At 45.7% G+C, this 19,744-nt stretch overlaps 1 protein-coding gene across 1 annotated transcript in view; it reads left to right on the plus strand.

Moving 5' to 3' along the window:
- Window positions 1-2,292: 2,292 nt before the first annotated feature.
- Window positions 2,293-19,744, plus strand: part of Adipor2 (adiponectin receptor 2) — a 63,012-nt gene continuing 45,560 nt past the window's right edge. Inside the window, exon 1 of the mRNA XM_057779492.1 lies at window positions 2,293-2,404. The gene's annotated coding sequence lies outside the window, so the exon portion shown is untranslated. The remainder of the gene's footprint in view (window positions 2,405-19,744) is intronic.

Consider the following 19,744-nt stretch of genomic DNA (forward strand, 5'->3'; position numbering starts at 1 on the left):
GCTCCTGATTGGACCTGATGGGAAGTACTTAAACTGTTGTACACCCTGATTGGGGCCACTTTATGTACCCTCCTCCATCAGAAACTCAGTGATGGACCTGGTTAGAACCCATTCACCTAGTAAGTATTTAGTTAAAGCTTGCTTCTGATTTGGCTTTAAGTTGTGGTAGTGGTCTTATTCTTGACTGGTTGAATTAACAAGAACTGTCACAAGTTTTTGGCAAGACTGGATTACAGAAAGGAGAAACTGTCTCAAAGAAAATAATAATAATTAATGATAATTTTAAAAATTAGTCACTTGTAAGGCTGTGGGTTGAGAAAAATCAGATGGAAGAGGTTTGATTTTAATCATCTAGTTTTTTAGAGAAAGGCAAAATCTGCTGAAAAGAAATAGCTCCTCATAGCCCCCATAGCCTGAGGGGACTCAACAGCAAGTTGTTCTTGGGCATCTAGATATGTCTGGTTTTTTGCATCCCTAGAAATCTAATTTTCTTCCTCATGTTGACCTTGGTCTTTTCTAAGAGCCAGGAACTGAAAAACAGGAGGTTTTTTTTTTTTTTTTTCTGTCTGTTTACCATTATCATTCTGGGACAAAGACCTTAGGGACTTCAAAAGGACAGAGAAACTAAAGGGGAACAGGCCTCTACCCAGTCCCGGGCAGCCACATCAAGGGCCTAGGGTTGTGGCACAGACCTCTCTCATTACGGGTGCTGAGGCATGAGGCTGATTGGTCACCATTGTACAGGGGCACAAGGAGTTCTTTAGGGCTGTCTCGAATAACAAAGATTATACATGGCCTTATTTATCTGAGCACATGCCTTCCGTTCCACACAATTGACTTACAAATTCTCTTTCTGAGAACAATGGCTATTCAGAGGTTTGGGACATTTTGTCCATGTGACTTCTGCCTAGGGACCCATAGTCCTCAGGAAAGGGGGGTGTGGAGCGGGGAGTTTGGTATCAGTCCTACAAAATAGGCCAGTACTTGGACGTGAGGGTCCTAGTGTTTGCCAAGAAATTTGTGGGCACACACAGGTGACTGGTTCCGACCTGCTCCAGAACGCTTTGCATGGGACTGTCACATGTCCTACTAGGCTCTCACACAACTTGTCCCCCAAGACATTGAGTAACTGTGTCCTCAAGTAAGGTCACGGTAATGCAATTGCAGATATCATCCAGGCCAAGAAATGTTAAGAAAAAAAATGACTCACTGGACAGAGTACGGGCCACCGTGGCTGCCTGTCTTTCAAAAATACCAGCTCAGCTCCCATAGAAACTACAGCAATAAAGACCTCTTATCCTCCTGACCTGTAACGCCCCAGACAGAGGCCCTCCAAGCTCCTAGGAGGCTGGGCACAGTGGTGCCCTCCTAAAATTCCAGCAGCAGGCAGGAGGATCAGGAGTTCAAGACCAGCCCTGGTTACACAGTGAGTTCAACCCCAACCTGGGCTACAGCAGAGAGCCTGTCTTGAAATACCAGCATTTTCGGACAGGGGCAGGAGGTACAGCTCCCCACCTATAGCAGACTAAAGAGTTTGTTCCCCTAGACCTTTAAGGACCTCAACTCAGGCCAAACTGGAATTTCTAACTTTAACACAGAAAATAATTTCAGGACGAGCCATTTTATGAAGCAGTGCTGGGGTTTAATAGTGATATTTTAGTGTAGGCTTAAGCACAGGTGTTAGAGAGGCGCTCTGGAGAAAGTGGGCCACACCTAAGGCACGACTCTGGGCTTCTCCATGGAGGAGCTGCAGCTTCTGATTTTCACACTGTCACTGGGGTCACAGTGGAAGAGCAGGGAAGGGGAGAAAAGTGCATGCACACTTGCCCACACTTGTGCCCTACGTATTTGAACATGCATACACACATGCACACATACCATATACATATACACATGCGGAAAATACCTTCAAAAAGATGAGCCAGGTGGTGGCGGCGCACGCCTTTAATCCCAGCACTCGAAGCAGAGGCAGGCGGATCTCTGAGTTCAAACCAGCCTAATCTACAGAGTGAGTTCCAGGATAACCAGGGCGACACAGACAAACCCTGTTTTGAAAAACAAAACAAACAAAAAACGCGTGAAGGAAGCCAGTTGACCAAAAAGCCTGGAAACCCTTCCCTACCAGGGTAACAAACAGCAGTTGTGAGAAAAACCGAGGCTGGAATGGAAGAGAGGCCAGTGCTATGTAAATTGTCATGAGACTTTGGCTCCACGCTTTCAGCACGTGCCTCTTCCAGGCTCACTAGGCCCCTCCCATCCTCAGGAGTGGCCTTCTCTTTCTTGGCAGACTTTTCTATTTCTTTATCATACGTCCCCGGTGCAAGTCTTTGCCCGGTGACACAAGCTTCTGGGGACCTCAGCAGGTGCCCTTGGACGCAGATCCACAACTCTTGACAGGATTTGGGTGAGTTTTCACGTTGTTGTATTAATATCTCCAGAGTAGGTAGCTAAGAAACCTAAAGGAGACTATTGGAAGGGTCCTGAGGGGCACTTGGCAGAATAAAAGTCCAAGTCATAGGGAGGGAGGGAAGGGAAGGGAGGGACAGAGTGGGGAGGGAGGGAGGGATGACATCCTCACTGGAGGTAAAGGTAGCAGCTTTGTTTTCGGTGGTGTCTGAGGAAACAGTGAGACAGTACTCAAGGTTACAAACCGCCATAAAATAGCCTAACGCTGGTGCTTCTCAACCTTCTTAATGCTGTGACCCCTTAATGCAGCTTTTATGCTGTGATCCCCAATCATAAAGTCATTTCATGGCTCCTTCATAGTTGTAGCTTTGCTAGTTATGATCAGAATGTGTTTATAGCAGATATGCGACTGCAAAGGGGTCGTGACCCCCAGGTTGAGAATGGCTGCTCTAAGTGGAAGGCATATTAATGCTTTGTTGGCTGTTTTTACAGAGAGTGTTACTATAGCTTCTCAGCTGGTAAGAGTCTTTAATTGGGAGCTGGAGAGATGTCTCAGAGGTTAGGAGCACTGGCTGTTCTTCAGGAGAACCCGGGTTCAATTCCCAGCATCCACATAGCAGTTCACAACTTTCTGTAACTCCGGTAGGCAAAACACCATTGCACATAAAATAAAAACAAGTTTAAAAAAAATCTTTAACTGGACAATTGGGTGAGAGACACCTTCTCTTTCCCATGTCCCTATAATTTTCCTGTCTTTCTATTCTGTTTAAAAAAAAAAAAAGACAAAATAACAACAGCAAAACCAACCCACTTTCTCTAAAATATTGCCCTTATATCTTGCCTTACTTGAAATGTTATCTGGCTTGGCTTGTTTAAGACATGGTTAGGCAAGGAAGCCAGGACTCTTCTTGGCTTAGAATGTGTTTTTGCAGCCTGAGACCCTCGCCTGTATATCCTAGGTACAAACCCCTACTCTGAACAATATCCCTGGTGACCTGTGAGGACCTATACTTGCATCAAGCTGTACATACACGTTTTAAACAATGGGATAAGTTGTTCTCTTTAGCGATCCCCTAGTAGTACCTGTTTCTATTCAAACAATCCTGCGGCACGGTTATGGGGCAGTGGGCCAGTTCAGCCTATGCTGGTTTGGGGCACATGTTTAATAAAGCAAACTATGTCTTTTTCTTTGTTGGTTTCCTTCTTAGGAACCTTTAGGAAGAAATCTCTATCTGTTCTTTTGCCTATCCTAATTGGGTGTGCACACGATTGAAATCAGATGGTTCATGGGAAAGGACATGTGCTGTGAGCAGGAAGGCTTACATAATCCAATTCTGTTAATAAAAGCACAGAAATGCTCACATTCTGCCCCTTAGCAATCAAACTCCTCCTCCTTTTGAACCCCATAAAAGGAAGCTTCAAACAGTGCCAGGACCCTTGAGTGCCTTCTCTCTTGGGGCCATTTTCACCCTGAGCTTCTCATATCTTTTAAGTCTGCTCTGGGTTTTTTCTTTGAACAAAGTCTCCTTTGCTTATCTGTGTGCGATTATTTCGGTTCATTGAATAAGAAGCCAAGAACCTGAAAACACTGGGCCCAGACCCTGGCCACTTGTAATGATGGATCTCTCTGTGTTGCCCAAGTCAGCCTCCAGTTCCTGGGTTCAAGGGATAGAGCTTCTCCTGCCTCACCTTCTGGAGCTGCTGGGACTTCATATAGGGGCTGCCACTGTGCTGGGTGGGCTGTCTTAGCTGGGGTCTCTATTGTGGTGATAAAACTCTGTGACCAAAAGCAGCTTGAGCAGGAAAGGGTGTATTTCCCTTGCACTTCCACGTCACAGTCCATCACTCAAGGAAGTCGGGGTAGAAACTTGGAGACAGGACTGATGCAGAAACCACTGAGGAATGCTGCTTGCTGGCTTGGTCCTTCAGTCTGGGCATACCATTTGGCTTACACAGGCCTCAGTACCCACTGTGCAGTGGGTAGTGGAGGGGTGTGCCACCCCCTGGGCAGGTGGTCCTGAGCTGTATGAGAAAGCAGGGTGAGCAAGTCATGACCAATCAACCCATTAATTAATAAATTGCCCCATAAGTTTGCCCACAGGCTAATCTGGTGGGTCATTTTCTCAATTGAGATTCTGTCTTTCCAAATCATTCTTGCTTGTATCAAGTTGACAAAAACAAACAAGCAAGCCAGCACCTGGGTTCACTCATTTAATTTAATCCTCTGGCACAAAAAAGGTTTTTAGACAGGGGCACACTCTAGAGCAGGCTCGAAGCTCGTGATTCTGTGTCTTTGTCTCACTAGCTATCCAGGTGTGCACCACTGCACCCAGCTTCACCATTTCTTTTTTCCGAGAAAACTCTAGTGGTCACATGTCATCACAGCCCCAAACCAGCTCTCAGGCTCATCGCCACCCTTCGTCTCTCTATCCTTTCTCAGTCTGGTCTCAGTCAGCCATAGAAACCTCACCATACCAGAGTAGAAAGAACACCACCCAGGCAGAGATTCCAGCTAGGCTGGTTCAATCACTTTGGCAAGGGACATCCCTAGGAAGGCAGGTTCACAGTAAGCCATGCTAAAGAGATGGGCGGAATAATTAGTCCTTTAGTGAGATACTGTACTTTCCCTTCCCAGAATCCCTGCACCTGGTGCAGAAGCTTAAGGGCCACAGACACCGGGTTGTAAGTCAGCCCAGTCTGAGTTATTCTGAAAAATGAAACTCCTCTTTTTCTTCCTTCTCTTTTCTCAGCATGTTTTCCTTCATGCCCCCCCCCCAGCATTTTTTGGCTTCCTTACTCTTTCTCCAAAGTCTCCCTCCCCACACTGTGGCTTCTTGTTGGTCATGTGTCTGAGCTCCAATCCAGCTCATATGATGGCATCATGGTCTTTTCCCTTCTCTCTTCCTGTCTCCTCTGGGCAGTAGCTGAAGTTTATAGTTTGCCTGCCCTGCAGTTTTTCCTTTAAATGCTAATAAAATTGTCCTCATGCTTTTGTTTGAATCCCTTGATTAATGAGACTAAGAACCCCCCCCCCGGGAGACCCCCAATTTCCCTTGACTCATTCACCAGCGTCCACAAATTCCATATTGTTTCTGATCACCTGATTAGGGAAATAACCCTCAACTTGTGCAGAGTGGTACTTGCCACAGGGAGTTACTGGGAACACAGACCCCTGCCTTTTCCCCAGTGGGGCAAACCACCCTCTGAGAGCTCCTGCACCTCCCCGGGGCAGTGACAGGGTCTTGTGAGTCTGTGCATGCCATTGGACTTACACAGGCCATAGCACCTCCCTTCCTCCCTTTGGCCAACCTCTGGCTTGGTATCTCTCCACCTCTCTCCCACAGCTGGCGGAGAGAATCACACAGGAGCTTGATCACTCCCGATAAATTGTTCAAGGCTCCCAATCCGGGCAGCACCACCATGTGTTCCATGCCTGGGCCCCTTTCCACTTTGGCTCCTTCTGGCCTGTGTTACTCCACTTGGCACTGATTCAGAAAAATATAATTTTCTGTCACTTCTTTGCCTCCAAACATGTCCTTTTCCTTCTGAGAGCCTTCCATATGGGAGTCCTCACATAGGCCAGATTTGCAGTCTGCCATGCACTGGTAGCCTCTCTGCACCCTGCACCCCGCACACCCGTGAATGATGGAAAAAGCAGGAAGCAAAGTACCGGAAAGGGTAGCCCTGGCCATGTGGAAAGCACCAGATCACTTCCCTGTACCATCATCTATGGAGCAGGAACACCAGTCTCCTGGTCCCTTGTCTGGGGAAATGCCAGGATGCCTGGCATGGTGGTACATGGCTGTAACTCCAGCACTTGGAAAGCTGAAACAGATGGATTACTTGAGTTTGAGGCCAAACTGGGCTACAAAATGAGTGCCAGGCCAGCCAGGACTACAGAACTGTGTCAAAAACAAAACAAAACATCAAAATCAGGCGCAGGGTCAGGAGACCCAAGAGACACTGAGTTGAAGGAATCCATGATTATCTGGGCAGGATGGCCTTCCGTGTCCTCCTTTCCCACAAGGTTGACAAAAAACATGTTAATCCTAGCACTTGGGAGACCTAGGCAGGAGGATTGCTGCAAGTTCAAGGTCACCTTGGGTTGCAGAGTTTCATTGTGACTGGATTGGTATTGGTTGTGTGTGTGTGCTGTATATATGTGTTCACATGTATATATGTGTGTTTGTGGATATCCATGCACATGTATGTGTGTGCACATGGAGGCAGTTTGATGTCAGATATTTCCCTTAATCACTCTCGATCTTATTTTGTGAGACAGACTCTCTCATTGAATGTAGAATCCACAGCTCAGCTAGACTGGCTGGCCAGCAAGCTCCAGGGATCCTCCTGTCTTTATCATCACAGTGCCGGGTTAGAGGTAACCACAGCCACATATGACATCATACATGTGCTGCAACAGAATTCAGATCTTTGTGCTTACTACTCAGTGGACACTTTCCTGACTAAGCCACCTATCTCCCTGGGTTCCTGGGGTTCTTTCTTTCTTTCTTTCTTTCTTTCTTTCTTTCTTTCTTTCTTTCTTTCTTTCTTTCTTTCTTTCTTTCTGATACTCCAAAAGGCTGGTTTGGAACTCGCTCTGTTCTCAGAAGGCCTTGAACCCAAGATGCTCCTGGGCCAGCATCAAACACTAAGCTTGCAGGCAGACTACAAGCCTGCAGCTTGCCAAAGCACAGCTCCCATGTTCCTTTGAGGAATCAGCTCTAAAGCCAGTGTTAGGCAGAGAGCTACTGAAAACTGGGGACTCTGTGCTTATGGAAGAGAAGAAGGAGGCAGTGGGTGAAGGGAGGAGGGAGCAAGAGAAGGAGGGCAGGAAGCAAACCAAGATTTACAGCTGTGACCTCCAGTTCTAACCCAACTTTCTGAAGCCCGTTCTTTTATCTCTGTTTGCCTTCTATGGCAGCAAGAACGCTGGCTATAGAGGGGAGTTTTCTAAGAGGTTGAGCAGTTTTCTAAGAAGCTGGGTATGGTGTCTTGTGCCTGCATCTAGGAGGCTGAGGCAGGAGGATTACTGTAAGTTTAAGGTCAGTTGGGACTAAATAGTGAGACTCTGTCTCAAAAAAAAGAAGCGGCTCATTGGGTAAAGGTACTTGCTGCCAAGACTTAATGACCTTGATGTGAAGGGAGAACCGACTCTCAAAGTGGTTCCATAGCTGAGCGTGGACGGACACACTTTCAATGCCAGCAGAGGCCCCTGGGCCTACACAGAGAGTTCGGGGACAGCCATGGTGACACAAAGATTCTCTGTCCCCCCACCCCAAAAAGGGTGGTCCTCTGACCTCCACAATGTGCCTGGCACTTGTTTGTCAACACAGATACATGTAAAGCCACACATAAGTGAGTTTAAAATGCAGAAAAGTATGCTATAGGGAGTTCTCTGTGGTGTACACGAGGGTCTATGTGTTAGAAATTCTCCTCGCAGAACTGGATAGTGTCCTTGTTTGCTTACGAATGCTGTGATAAAACACCGAGAGGAATCAACATGGGGAGGAGAGGATTTGGCTGTCAGACTACAGCCCCTCAATGACAGAACCAAGACAGGACTTTAAGGCAGGAACCTGCGGCAGAAACTGGGGCAGAGACCGCGAAGAAATGCTGTTTACTGGCTTGCTCAGCTGTCTTTCTTCTACAGCCCAGGCCTCCTTGCCCAGGGATGGTATTGGCCACAGTGGGCTTGGCTCATCTACATCAACTAGCAAGTTTTAAGAAAATGCCCCATAGACATGGCCCAATCTGATGGAAGTAATTCCTCAACTGGGTCCCACCTCCCTCTGTGTCTAGGTTTGTGTCACAAACCGTGACAACAAATTACCTAAAAAAAAAAAATCTAAAGGTGATCACCAGAGGGGAAACTTGCTATCTGGAGACCGAGGAGGTGGGAACGCCATCATGTGATGGGAAAACCAGCCCAGGCCAGGTATGGTGGGTGATTGCATTCCTAGTACTCCGGTAGCTGAAACAGGAAGGTACAGACTTCAAGGCCAGCATGGAGTACATAGCAAGACCCCATTTCAAGCCAATCAACCAACCAACCAACCAACCAAACCCCAATACTTGAGAAACCACACGAGAAACCTTCACCCACTTCCACCCCCAGTTAAAGCACAGAAGGGTGGAGTTTCATTGCCTTCTGACCTTTTGAAAGGGATCCTGTCTGGTGATCTCGGTGGCAGGGAGAGGCTTAGTCTTCGGACCTGAAGCAGAACTGGGGCAGAGGGAAGCTGATATCTGGAAGAGACACTGTTCTTGCCTTTCTCCAGCCAAGACAGGTTTTGAAACTCTCTGGAGCCATGACCCAATCCCCACTGGTCCCAGCTCAAATCAGCCCCTTTACTTTAGTCTCCCTTTTGAAACAGCCTGGGTGTGAGCCAAAGTGGCTCATGGCTAAGCCACTCCACTGAGTCTCTACGAATAAGCCCCAGAGACCGACAACCTTTGGACCTGGCATGGACCCTATTACAGCTAAGTGACTTGGAAGCAGCTATGGACCTAGACGAGGGAGCACTAACCATCACTGATAGCACGCTTACTGAGCATGCATGAGGCTCTGGGTTAAAGTTCTAGTATGGGGAGATTTTGTTTGTGCTCTAACAAGATCAGAGGGTGGAGCTAATTATAAATAAAGCTTTATTTGTTAGAGCGCTGACGAAATATCACCACAGGGAAAACATTTAAAAATTAAAGAAATGCCAGATGGTGGTTGTGTCATGCCTTTAATTCCAGCACTCGAGTGGTAGAGGCAGGTGGATCTCTGAGTTCTGGGTCAACCTTGTCTACAGAGAGACTTTCAGGATAGTCAGGGCTACACAGAGAAACTCTGTCTTGGAAAACAGAAGGGGGGGGGGAGAAGATGACTACCTTAACTGGGTGTGGTCTCCCGCACTGAAGCCCAACACTCTGGAAACAGAGGTAGAGGTAGGTGGATTGCTAATGAGATCAAGGCCAGTCAGGGCTACAAAGTGAATCCCCAGCCAGCCAGGGTTACATAAGTGATACCTTGTCTCAAAAGCTAGTTGCCTAAGGCAAAGAGACAGCTCCGTAATTAAGAGCCTGCAATGGCTATTCTTCCAGAGCTCCCAGGTTTTGTTCCTAGCACCAAAGTGGTGGCCAGCAACCATCTGTAGTCCCAGTTCCAAAGAATCCAATGTCCTTTTCTGGCTTCCTCGGGCACTCCATACATACATGCAGGCGAACACAAATGCACATAAGATAAAATCAATAAAACAAAACAAAACAGAAACCTAGCTAAGGAAGAATTCCTGTATGGTTTGGTTCTTGTCTAGGGACACTTTTTATGTCAATTGTATTCCTTCTGACTGGAGAAGAAGAAGAGAAAGAGGCAGACTTCTGAAGTAATGGGCTACCACTAGGATCCTTCACACAGTAGGCTTTTATTTTCATCTTCCCTCAGATAAGTTGTAACGGGTTGTGTGTCACAAGCAGTTGCTCAGGTGCTGCTATCCACAGACCACAGACCTTCACTGTGACTTCTTCCTTCTGCTGAAAATCATAAGCTTTCCCTGGTTACCAAAGCTCAACCCGGCAGTGACAGTGGGCCTCTTCCTTCCTGAAGGCAGGATGGGGTTAAGACCTCGGCACGTGTGTGTTGGAGCTTCTATACACCAGGCAGGCCTTGAACTCACAGGGATCCCCCTGCCTCTGCCTTCTGAGTGCTAAAAGGCATGTGCTACCACAGCTTGGCTCATTTTTATTTCTATTTTTTGGTTTGGCCAGCCTGGAACTTGATATGTAGACCAGGCTGGCCTCAGATTCAGAGAGTCCCCCTTCTTAACTGTTCTTGTTTCTTGCTTTTTTTTTTTTTGTTGGTTTTGTTCTCAAACTCCCTATAAACCCAAACATGACCTTGAACTTCAGATCCCTGAGTGCTGGGATCACAGGTGTGAGCACCAACCATGCTGCTTGTGTCTTGCTAGGGATCAAGTTTCTTTGTTACTTTAGAATTGGGAAACACGAGCCCTCTGACTGTCCCACTTTCTCAGGATTGTTTTGGCTACTCCTATTGTTTTTCATGGGTTTTAGAATCAGTTTGTTCATTTGTACAAACAAAGGTAGTAGAGATTTCTAAATTAAAAATAATATATTTTAGATGTGTGTGTTTATGTGTGTGTGCACACGTGTGGGTGTGCCGGCCTGGGCTTGTGCATGGAGGCCAGAGGATGCCAGGTGTCCTTCTCTGCCACTTTCCCTCTTAATTCCTTGAGGAATCTCTCACTGAACCTGGAGCTACACGGGAGGCCAGCAAGCTTCATCCATCCTCCTGTTCCCACCCTCCACAGCATTGGTGTTACAGGGGTACAGGAAACCATGTTTGTTTTTTTTCATGGGTTCTGGGGATTTGTGCAGCAAGTGCTCCTACCTGCTAAGCCATTTCCCAGCCCAAATCTTTACTGCCTTGAGCTCACTGTGTAGTCAAGGATGGCCTTGAATTTCTGATCCTCCTGCTTCTACCTGAGTGCTAGGATTACAGGTGTGGGTTACTATGCTTGGTCTAGATGGTACTGATCGACCAACCCCAATTCATCCGTTATTTTCCTCTCCCCTCCATCCCTTTCTTTCTGGGCCTCTTGTAGCCTTGGCTAACCTGGACATCATCACCAAGCCTAGGTTGGCCTCAGACTCCTGGGGACCCTCTTGCTTCAGTCTTTAGGGTTCTAGAATTAGAAGTGTGGGCTATTGGCTGGGTTTCCAAGGCATGAATAGTAGAGAATGGGTAAGAAGGAAATGAATGGCATGTCCTGGGGATTAAATCGGAATTCAGTCTGTGTTGCCTGTTGACAAATAAAAACCAGGAATTGATCTTTAAACTGTACTTTATTCAGAGAGCTGGTAATCTGGGAGGGAAATCTGCCTTCCCCAACCGTCCCTGTTAGCATATTTACAGGGAATCAGAAAAGAGGTGATAAATCAATCCAAAGTTATTCCCTCTTTCCCCCTGGCCAGGCAGTTTGTCTTGACTCTGAGGTTTCAGGGGGTTGAACATACTATGGCCACCCGGTTTTGCATTCTCCCTGAGTCTCTATTTGGAGGACATCCAGTTTGAAGGTTAACTTGAAGCAAACAAACAAACCATTAGCAGAGTGTACATGTTGGATTACTACCAATGTGTACAGTCAGAATCCTTCCTACAAAGTGAAACAAAGAATGTGCTCTTACAACACAGAATATAAAGGGCCCCAACTTCTCCCCATCATAACTGGTAGGAAGTCAGTTTCACTGGAAGATAATAGTGGGTACATAGAGTAAACAAAGTAAATTTTTGGAAACACATATTAGGGACAGATTGTGGAGGGCCTTGGAGTTCAGCTTAAGAGTTTTTGAACTTATAAGGTTAATAAGTTAATATTGGCAACAATACATTTGAATGTAGAACACATATGAATGATGGAGATAGTAATAACAGGAAGACCAGTGAAGAATGTACCGCAGTCTTTCAGAGAGGTACCTGAGCATGTGACAGTGCTGAGGTAGGACAATCTCAGAGCTGTTGAAACGCCCAGAGTGTCATCACAGATGAAACTGGGGCTGAGAGATGATGCACAGGCTGAGACACTCTCCAGAGGGGAGCTGCTTCCCAAGGGAGCAGCTGGGCAAATGCCTAGAGATCGCTGATGTCCCTAACGGAGGCACATGCTTCTTATAAAGTGCCTGCTAAGCCTGTAGAGTCAGCAACCGCCTTTGATTTGAACCCGGGTCTGACTGACGGATGGCTAATCTCAATTGTCATCTTGACTGCATCTGGCCTCAACTGAAACCCAAACTGCAGGGGCACTCCTGAGCAATTTTCTAGACCACAGTATTAGAAGCAGGAAGACCCACCCTAAATCTGGGTGGCACCTTCTGGTCGTGGAAAAAGGAAACTGCTCTTGCCTGCTGCCCCCACCCTTACAGGCAAGTCCGTCTATCCTGCTGCTCCTGCATCCCTTCCCTGACATTAGAGCCTGCCTCTGTGGGGTTCTAACAGACTGAAGACCAGCAGCTCTCCAGGAACCCTCCAGCCCTCAGGGTCAGACTGGGGCTGCCCAGACACCCAGCCTCATAGACGGAACAGTTACTGCATTCTTGGCCTCGCCAGTGTGAGACAGCCATTGCGGGACTGTTCGAACACTATCCTGTAAGTCACGTTTCTATTTCCATTCTATCAGTCTTGGTCCTTTAGGGAACCCCTGACTAATATACTGGACTTGAGAAGCATGTATCAGGGCAGTTTAGAAAACAATAGGGAAAGCAGGGGCTGCAGAGATGGCTCAGCGTGTGCACATGCCCACACTGACATCACACACACCTAAAATGGTTTCCTTAATCTACAAAACTTTAATAAACTGGGGAAATCTGTGCAAAGCAGATCAATAACTATAGCGAGTAAACAGTGGTCCCCAGCATCAGCCAACGTACGTGTAAACCTTTCTTTTCTTCTACTGTGAGCAAGTTCTAAAATTGGTCTGAACCTTCAGTCTAAGTTTATTTAAAATAATATTTATTATTATTATTATTATTATTATTATTAATGGTTTTCTTTTTGAGAAAGGGTATTTCTGTGTAACATCTCTGGCTGTCCTGGAACTTGCTCTGTAGACCAGGCTGGTCTCAAACTCACAGAGATGCACCAGCCCTCTGAGTGCTGGGACTAAAGGTGCATGCTAACTCTGCCCTGCTAGGCTTTTTTCCTTTTTTCCCTATGGGTTTCAGGAATTAAAGTCAGGTCTTGAAGTGTGTGTGGTTAGTGCTTTCAATCGCTGAGCCATTTTGCGGCCCAAATTTTGAAACTTTTGACTGAATTCCTAAAAATAGTTTCTCTTTCACTCATCCCACCAAGCATTAAAATAATCTAAGAGATATTTTACTTTTATTGTTTGGATCTTATTTACTTGAGACAAAATTTGGTTATGTAGCTCAAGTTGGCCTCAAATTCTCAATCCTGGGGTTGGGGACGTAACTTAGTTGGTAGAATGCTTGCCTCATACGCTTAAGGTTCTGGGTTGGATACTCAGTGGTTGGTCGCTCTCATAACGGACTCGCCACTATTTGAGAGGAGCCTCGATCTGCCTGGTCAGTTGGTATTTAATACACAGGACCCACAGCTGAGTAAGACTGTGGCTGATAAATTTTTCTCCAGCATGGCACCTTCCAGCACTGTGAGACTAGCCCAGGGGAAAGAAGACACTAGACTAGGTCAAGCCTGATTTCCTATTTAGACAAGGAACATGTTACCTTCAGCAATGGGGTTTTACCATCTAATCCTGCTGGGTAACCAATAGCTGTTGCCAATATCTATACTGTTTTAGGGCCTCAGAGACCTCCCCAACAGTGTCACTTTTCTGAGACTAGGTCTGTTCTAGTTCTGCTGATTGTCAACTTGACTTGACCGAGAGTTTTTGGAGAGGACAGCCTCAATTGAGGAACTGCCTACACCACATTGGCCTGTCTGTGGGAGACGGCCTTAATTGCTAGTTGATGGTTGAGAGCCCAGTCCACTGTGGGCAGTACCATTCCCTGGGCTGCAAAAGAAAGCTGCCTAAGATGGGCAGTGGTGGTGTACACCTTTAATCCCAGTCCTCAGGAGACAGAGACAGATGGATCTCTGAGTTTGAGGCCACCCTGGTCTACAGAGTGAATTCCAGGACAATCAGGGTTACACAGAGAAACCCTGTCTCAGGAAGGGGTGGGGAATTCACGAATTCACAAAGATCTGCCTGCCTCTGCCTCTGTCTCCGAAGTGTGTGTCACTCTGTCTGTAAATCAACATTTAGAAAACCTTTTATCTGCATGCATTCCATGCTGAATTTGTCCTTGTGCTCTAAGTTTTGTTTCTTTAGTTTCTTCTGGGGTGTCTTTTTCTTCCGTGCAGCTTTCTCTTCTGGCTTAACATGGGTTTGTTCTTTTTAGTGAAGATATCTCTGCGGTGGGGAGTTCTGGGATGGGTCGACCTGAACATGAGTTCCATGCGCTTGGTGATACATTCATTGCCACATGAGTATATTGATGACCGGGGAATCTGGGTCTGAGTCTTCAAGCTTATCACTAGTTTCTGACTTTTGAAGCAGGTACACTAAGAATTCAGCACTCTTTCTGGGTCGCCAGTCCTGCGCCAAGTTTCATCATTTGGCTTCCAGCTCCTTCGTTATCCCGCCAGAAGGGTACACACTACTGCTTTACAGTGTTATCTTTCAGATACGTGGCTTTCAGAGAATGTGCACCCTGATGGTCTAGGCGGCTTCACTGATAGTCTTAAAGTGAGCACGAGCATTTGAAAGTCTCGTTTTACATGACTTGGTAGAGGTCTCCAAGAGTAGTAGTCATTTTCACAGGCCAACCTCAAACAGCTCACAACAAGAGGGAATCAACTGTTTTTTCTTGAGACAGCGTTTCTCTGTGTAACAGCCCTGGCTGTCCTGGAACTTGCTTTGTAGACCAGGTTGGCCTCGAACTCACTGAGATTCGCTTGCCTCTGCCTCTTGAGTGCAGAGATTAAAGGCAAGCATTACTGTTGCTTGGTAGAATCAACGTTCTTAATAAGATCTCCAGATATTGATTTTGTACGTAAATGACTAAGCCCCTGGGCTGGCTTTGGTAGTGTATGCCTGTAATCTCAGCACTCAGGAGCCAGAAGCAGGGGGATCATTATAAATTTGAGGCAATTATAAAGTTGCCTACATAGTGAGTTCCAGGCCAGCCATGGCTACATAAGGAGAGCCTATCTCAAAAATAAATAAAAATAAATAAATAATCCCAACTTCCTATTTATTTTCTTGATTTGTATGGGAAAAAGAACTAAGAAAAAGCATCTTGGGGCTGGAGAGATGGCTCAGTGGTTAAGAGCATATACTGCTCTTCCAGAGGACCTGAGTTCAGTTCCTGGCATCCACACATCAGGCACAAGGGTGTGTACTGGGGTGTAATTGTCTCCTGAGACAAAATGAATCTTGTGAAGTTTTTTATTTGGCTGCTGATGGAGCCTGTGCTGCAGCGCTGTAGCCCAATCTTTTCTTATGTACTGGACAAATATGTTTGTAGGAAGATAAAAAGGGACTCTTTCTCTTGCACACACATATTCCAAGTCCAGAGACTGTAATCTTTGTTTCTCTAGTCTAGTGTCCCGCCTCAGATGCGCAGGGTAGTCCATGGATTTGGTTAAGATCATGGTGTGTCAAACTAACGCTGGGATTATAGGCATGTACCACTGTTCCTGGCACGGCTCCTTTTTTGCTAGTGACATGATCTTGGGAAAATTATTTTTTTGTGCTTCAGTTTTCTTATCTGCAAAACAAGGATAAAAAGAAACTAGTAATTTAAGAGACACAGTGGCACAGGCCTGTAACCCTAACACTGGAGAAGCTGAGATAGGTGGATTCTTATGAGTTTGAGGTGAACCAGGACTACATAGTCAAGACAACATAACAGGATGTTATCTAAAAACAAACAAACAAAATCAACAACAATCAGTTATCTTCCTCTTGGAGCAGGTAAAGGTGAGGGTAATGCCAGTCCTCTATCCACTGTGTATGGCACGCTGCATGAGCCAGCCAAGAGACTAGGCCATCATCATCATCATCATCATCATCATCATCATCATCATCGTCACAATGACACCTGACACTTGGAGATCACTCCCTGTGTGCCGGGGCTACTTTAATTCTCCATGAGTGCGGCCGTCATTTCAATCAGCAGGATAGAGTGCAGACAGGAAGGGTTGTGGGGAGCAGGAGGGTGGGGGGAAGTGTGGCAACCTCATGAAGGCAGAGGTTAAGGGCACCATGCCTGCCAGCTGGGAAAAGCTCTGACTCACGAGAGGCCCCGGTGTCACTGTGTATCTACAGGGAGGGGAAGGGTGGGTTCACTGTTGGACTTGGCATTTGTCTTTGCACAAATGTGTCTCTGACATGATGGTGTGTGTGGAACTATAAAAAACAGGTTTGTCAACCTCCCTCCCCTGCATGTCTGTGTAATCTTGGACTTGAACCCAAGACTGTATGCATCTAAGCAAGTGCTATTCCATGGTGTTCCACTCCCAGCCCCAAACCAGAATTCTTGAGACCAGGCTCCCTGAAGGAAAGAAGTTTAAGCCATTACAGAGATTAGCTAGAAAAAGGACCAAGTCCTGGGAAAGCTTTCAGGTGCCAGCAAAAGTCCTAGCAAGAAGGCTAGGTGGGTGGAGTCCATATGAACTACTATTTTGCAGTGCTGGAGATAGAACCTATGGCCTTGGGCAAGCGGTCCCACTAAGTCACCCCATAGCCTTGATACATGACCTTATTAAATAGAGTTCAGGAAGGATTGACTTCTGATTGTCTTACTTTGTTCAGAAGAAATTGTATCTTTTTGCTTTTGCTTCTTATCTAAGCCAATAGCAAAGCAAAAGTAATCCGAGAATTGGCTATGGGGACCGCTCTGCCCCTCAGCTCAGCACAGAGAGATCACTTAGTCATTCTTTTGACCTCAGTTCCAGATCAGTTCTGTTTTCTCTCAGCAAATGCCCGCCAGTTCTCGGTTTCTACTTCTGCAAATCAACCCCTCGCCAGAACACATGGCACACGAACAAAAACTTTTAGAATTCTCATCAAATTATCCTACAAACCTAGATTTTCACCTGGCTGGGAGGTGATGCCTGTATTCCAGCACTGGGGAAGCTGAAGCAAAAGGATTGTCATTTATGAATTTAAGGTCAGCCTAGACGATATGGCAAGATCTTGATCCCTGACTCCAGTGTACAGACAAAAAATCCAAATCTGAAACCCCACATAAAAAAGTAACCCCCCAACATCTAACTCCTCTACAAAACAAAACCAAACCTGTGTCCAGATTCTGGTTTAGTTGTACATTTTTATCAAGCTACTTCCAGGTGAAGAGACCTCTTGGTATTATGGATTTTAAATTTTAGCCCAGCAATAGCTAGGCACAGTGGACCGCACCCACAATGCTAGCACTCTAGTGGCAGAGGCAAGAGCAGTTCACAGCAAGCCTGCACTGCATAGTTGAGTTCAGCACAACAGACACAGTGTTTGCTTCCCTCACCCCCATAGTATTTTGTGTGGATGGCAGATTAAGCAGTCACTGTGTAGAACACGTGTCTTGAGTTTTTTCCTAATAACAATAACAGTAATAAAAGTTGATAGTTTTTTTTTTAATGAAGGGTCTTATTCTGTAGCTCAGGTTGGCTAGGAACTCTTGGTACTCCTACTACCTCAGTCTCCCAAGTGCTGGAATGATGACCAAAAAAAATAACAGCGACTACCTGCAGCCAGACTTGGGAGGAGAGTTACTGACTCACAGAGAGGTATATTTTGTTGTATGCAAGGCTTACCTCAATGAAGCCTTTCATTTGTTTCATTTTTGCTTTTTAGATTATTTTAAAAACTATTTATTTTTGTGTGTCTGTGTAAAGGTATGTGAGTGTACCATGTGTGGAAGTCAGAGGTTCGGGGGATTGGATTCAGGCTGTCATGCCTAGTGGCAAATACCTTTATCCACTTTCCCATCTCTCCAGTTCCATTTTTTGAGTCTTCCCCTGCCGCCAGGGTCTGTCTTCATAGTTCTGTCTCATCTGGAACTCTCTATGTAGACCAAGTTGGCCTTGAACTCACAGAGATCGGCCTGCCTCTGCCACCCGAGTGCTGGGATTAAAGAAGTGTGCCACCATGCCTGGCCACTTTTGAGATTGTTGAGACCAGTTTCAACATCTATCCCAGGTTGGCCTTAAACTCACTATGTAGATCAGGCTGTCTTTAAATTCCAGAATTCTTACCCCACCCCACCCCATTTTGAGATTACAAATGTATCTGATAAGTAAAGTTTTCTTTTCTTCTCAGTGATAGAAATAGAGAGAGTTTATCAGGAAAAATGTTTAAAAGGTACTCAGGGTGGAAGTGGACTAATGAGCTAGGAACACAGATGTGCAAAAACTGATTTTAGTTGGGCATCCCAGCACAAGAAGGCAGAACCAGGTAGATGTCTGTGAATTAGTTCCAGGACAGCCAGGGAGAGACCCTCTCAAAAAAGTAAAGTTGATTTTATATAAACTGCAAAAGGTAGGTGACATGATAGTACACACCCATGTATAGGCCGTTGAGCATTATTAAATGTTAAACATTTTGTCATGTACTTGGTCTCTTTCATAGGAAAGATCTGGAAATTACAGATAAATAAATACATGTTTCTATTTAAAACATGTATTTGGACTGGGCATGAAGCTCAGTGGTAGAATGCTTACCCAGTACATGCGAAGCCCTGGGGTTGACCAAGAACAACAAAAGCTGCATGTACTCATAGACACATTTGCTGCACAGGCCACACTTAAGCAATGAGTCAGGCAGCAGCATTGCCAGCAATAATCTGTCTTACGAGCCTTCCCCAGGGCTACACTAACTACCTGTGTTAGAGGAGCTGCTAATGTTATTTATATAATTACGAGAGTGTTTATGCTGATCTTAATTCTTGGTTTTCAACATTGGGGCAACTTGGCACAAATGGGATTTTAGTACTTTATGACATTTCTACAAGTGTTTAAAGATGCATTGCTTGTAGACTTTCAGATTCAAGACTAATATGCTTTTAAACAGTATTGATATTTGACTGATAGCAGTGTAATTCCAAGTACCACAGAGTACAGTTCTTGTGTGTGTGTGTTTATATATGGGGTGGGGTCTAGTACGTGTAGCCAACGCTGAGTGTCAACAGCTTTCTTACTTTTGACGTAAGGTCTCTCCCTGAGCTTTAATCTCACTGGTTTGGCTAAACTGGCCAGCCTGTAAGTCCCAGAGACTAATTTTGGTTTCCAATGGCAGAATAAATGTTCATATTAAATATAGCAATTGTGGGCTTGGAGAGATGGCTCAGCGGTCAAGAGCATTTCCTGTTCTTCCAGAGGACCTGGGTTTGATTCTCAGCACGCAATGAGGGATCCTCTTGTGCTGAAATTACAAGAGAGTTGCCTCGCTGGGTTTTTAGATTAGAACTTAGGTCCTCATGTTTGCACACCAAGCGTTTAATAACTGGACCATCTCCACAGTCCCAAGACTGTACAATACTGATTTTATAATAGACATTTTCAAATCATTTAACATCATGGCGTCCTAGCTAACTGGCTAGACTTGACAATTTTATCTTTGTGTGACACAGTCACAGGGGCTGATGAGGTGTTGCTTGTCCCTTAAAATTGCTTATGTATTTATTATTTTGGGTTCATGTGTTTGCCACAGTGCTTGTGTGGACATCAGAGGACAATTTTCGGGAGTCAGTACTTTCCTTTCGCCATGTGGATTCTAGGATTGAACCTGGCTCATCCAGGCCCAGTGGCCCTTAC

The sequence above is a fragment of the Chionomys nivalis genome, chromosome 1 (assembly GCF_950005125.1).
Source record: "Chionomys nivalis chromosome 1, mChiNiv1.1, whole genome shotgun sequence".
Classification (NCBI taxonomy): Eukaryota; Metazoa; Chordata; class Mammalia; order Rodentia; family Cricetidae; genus Chionomys; species Chionomys nivalis.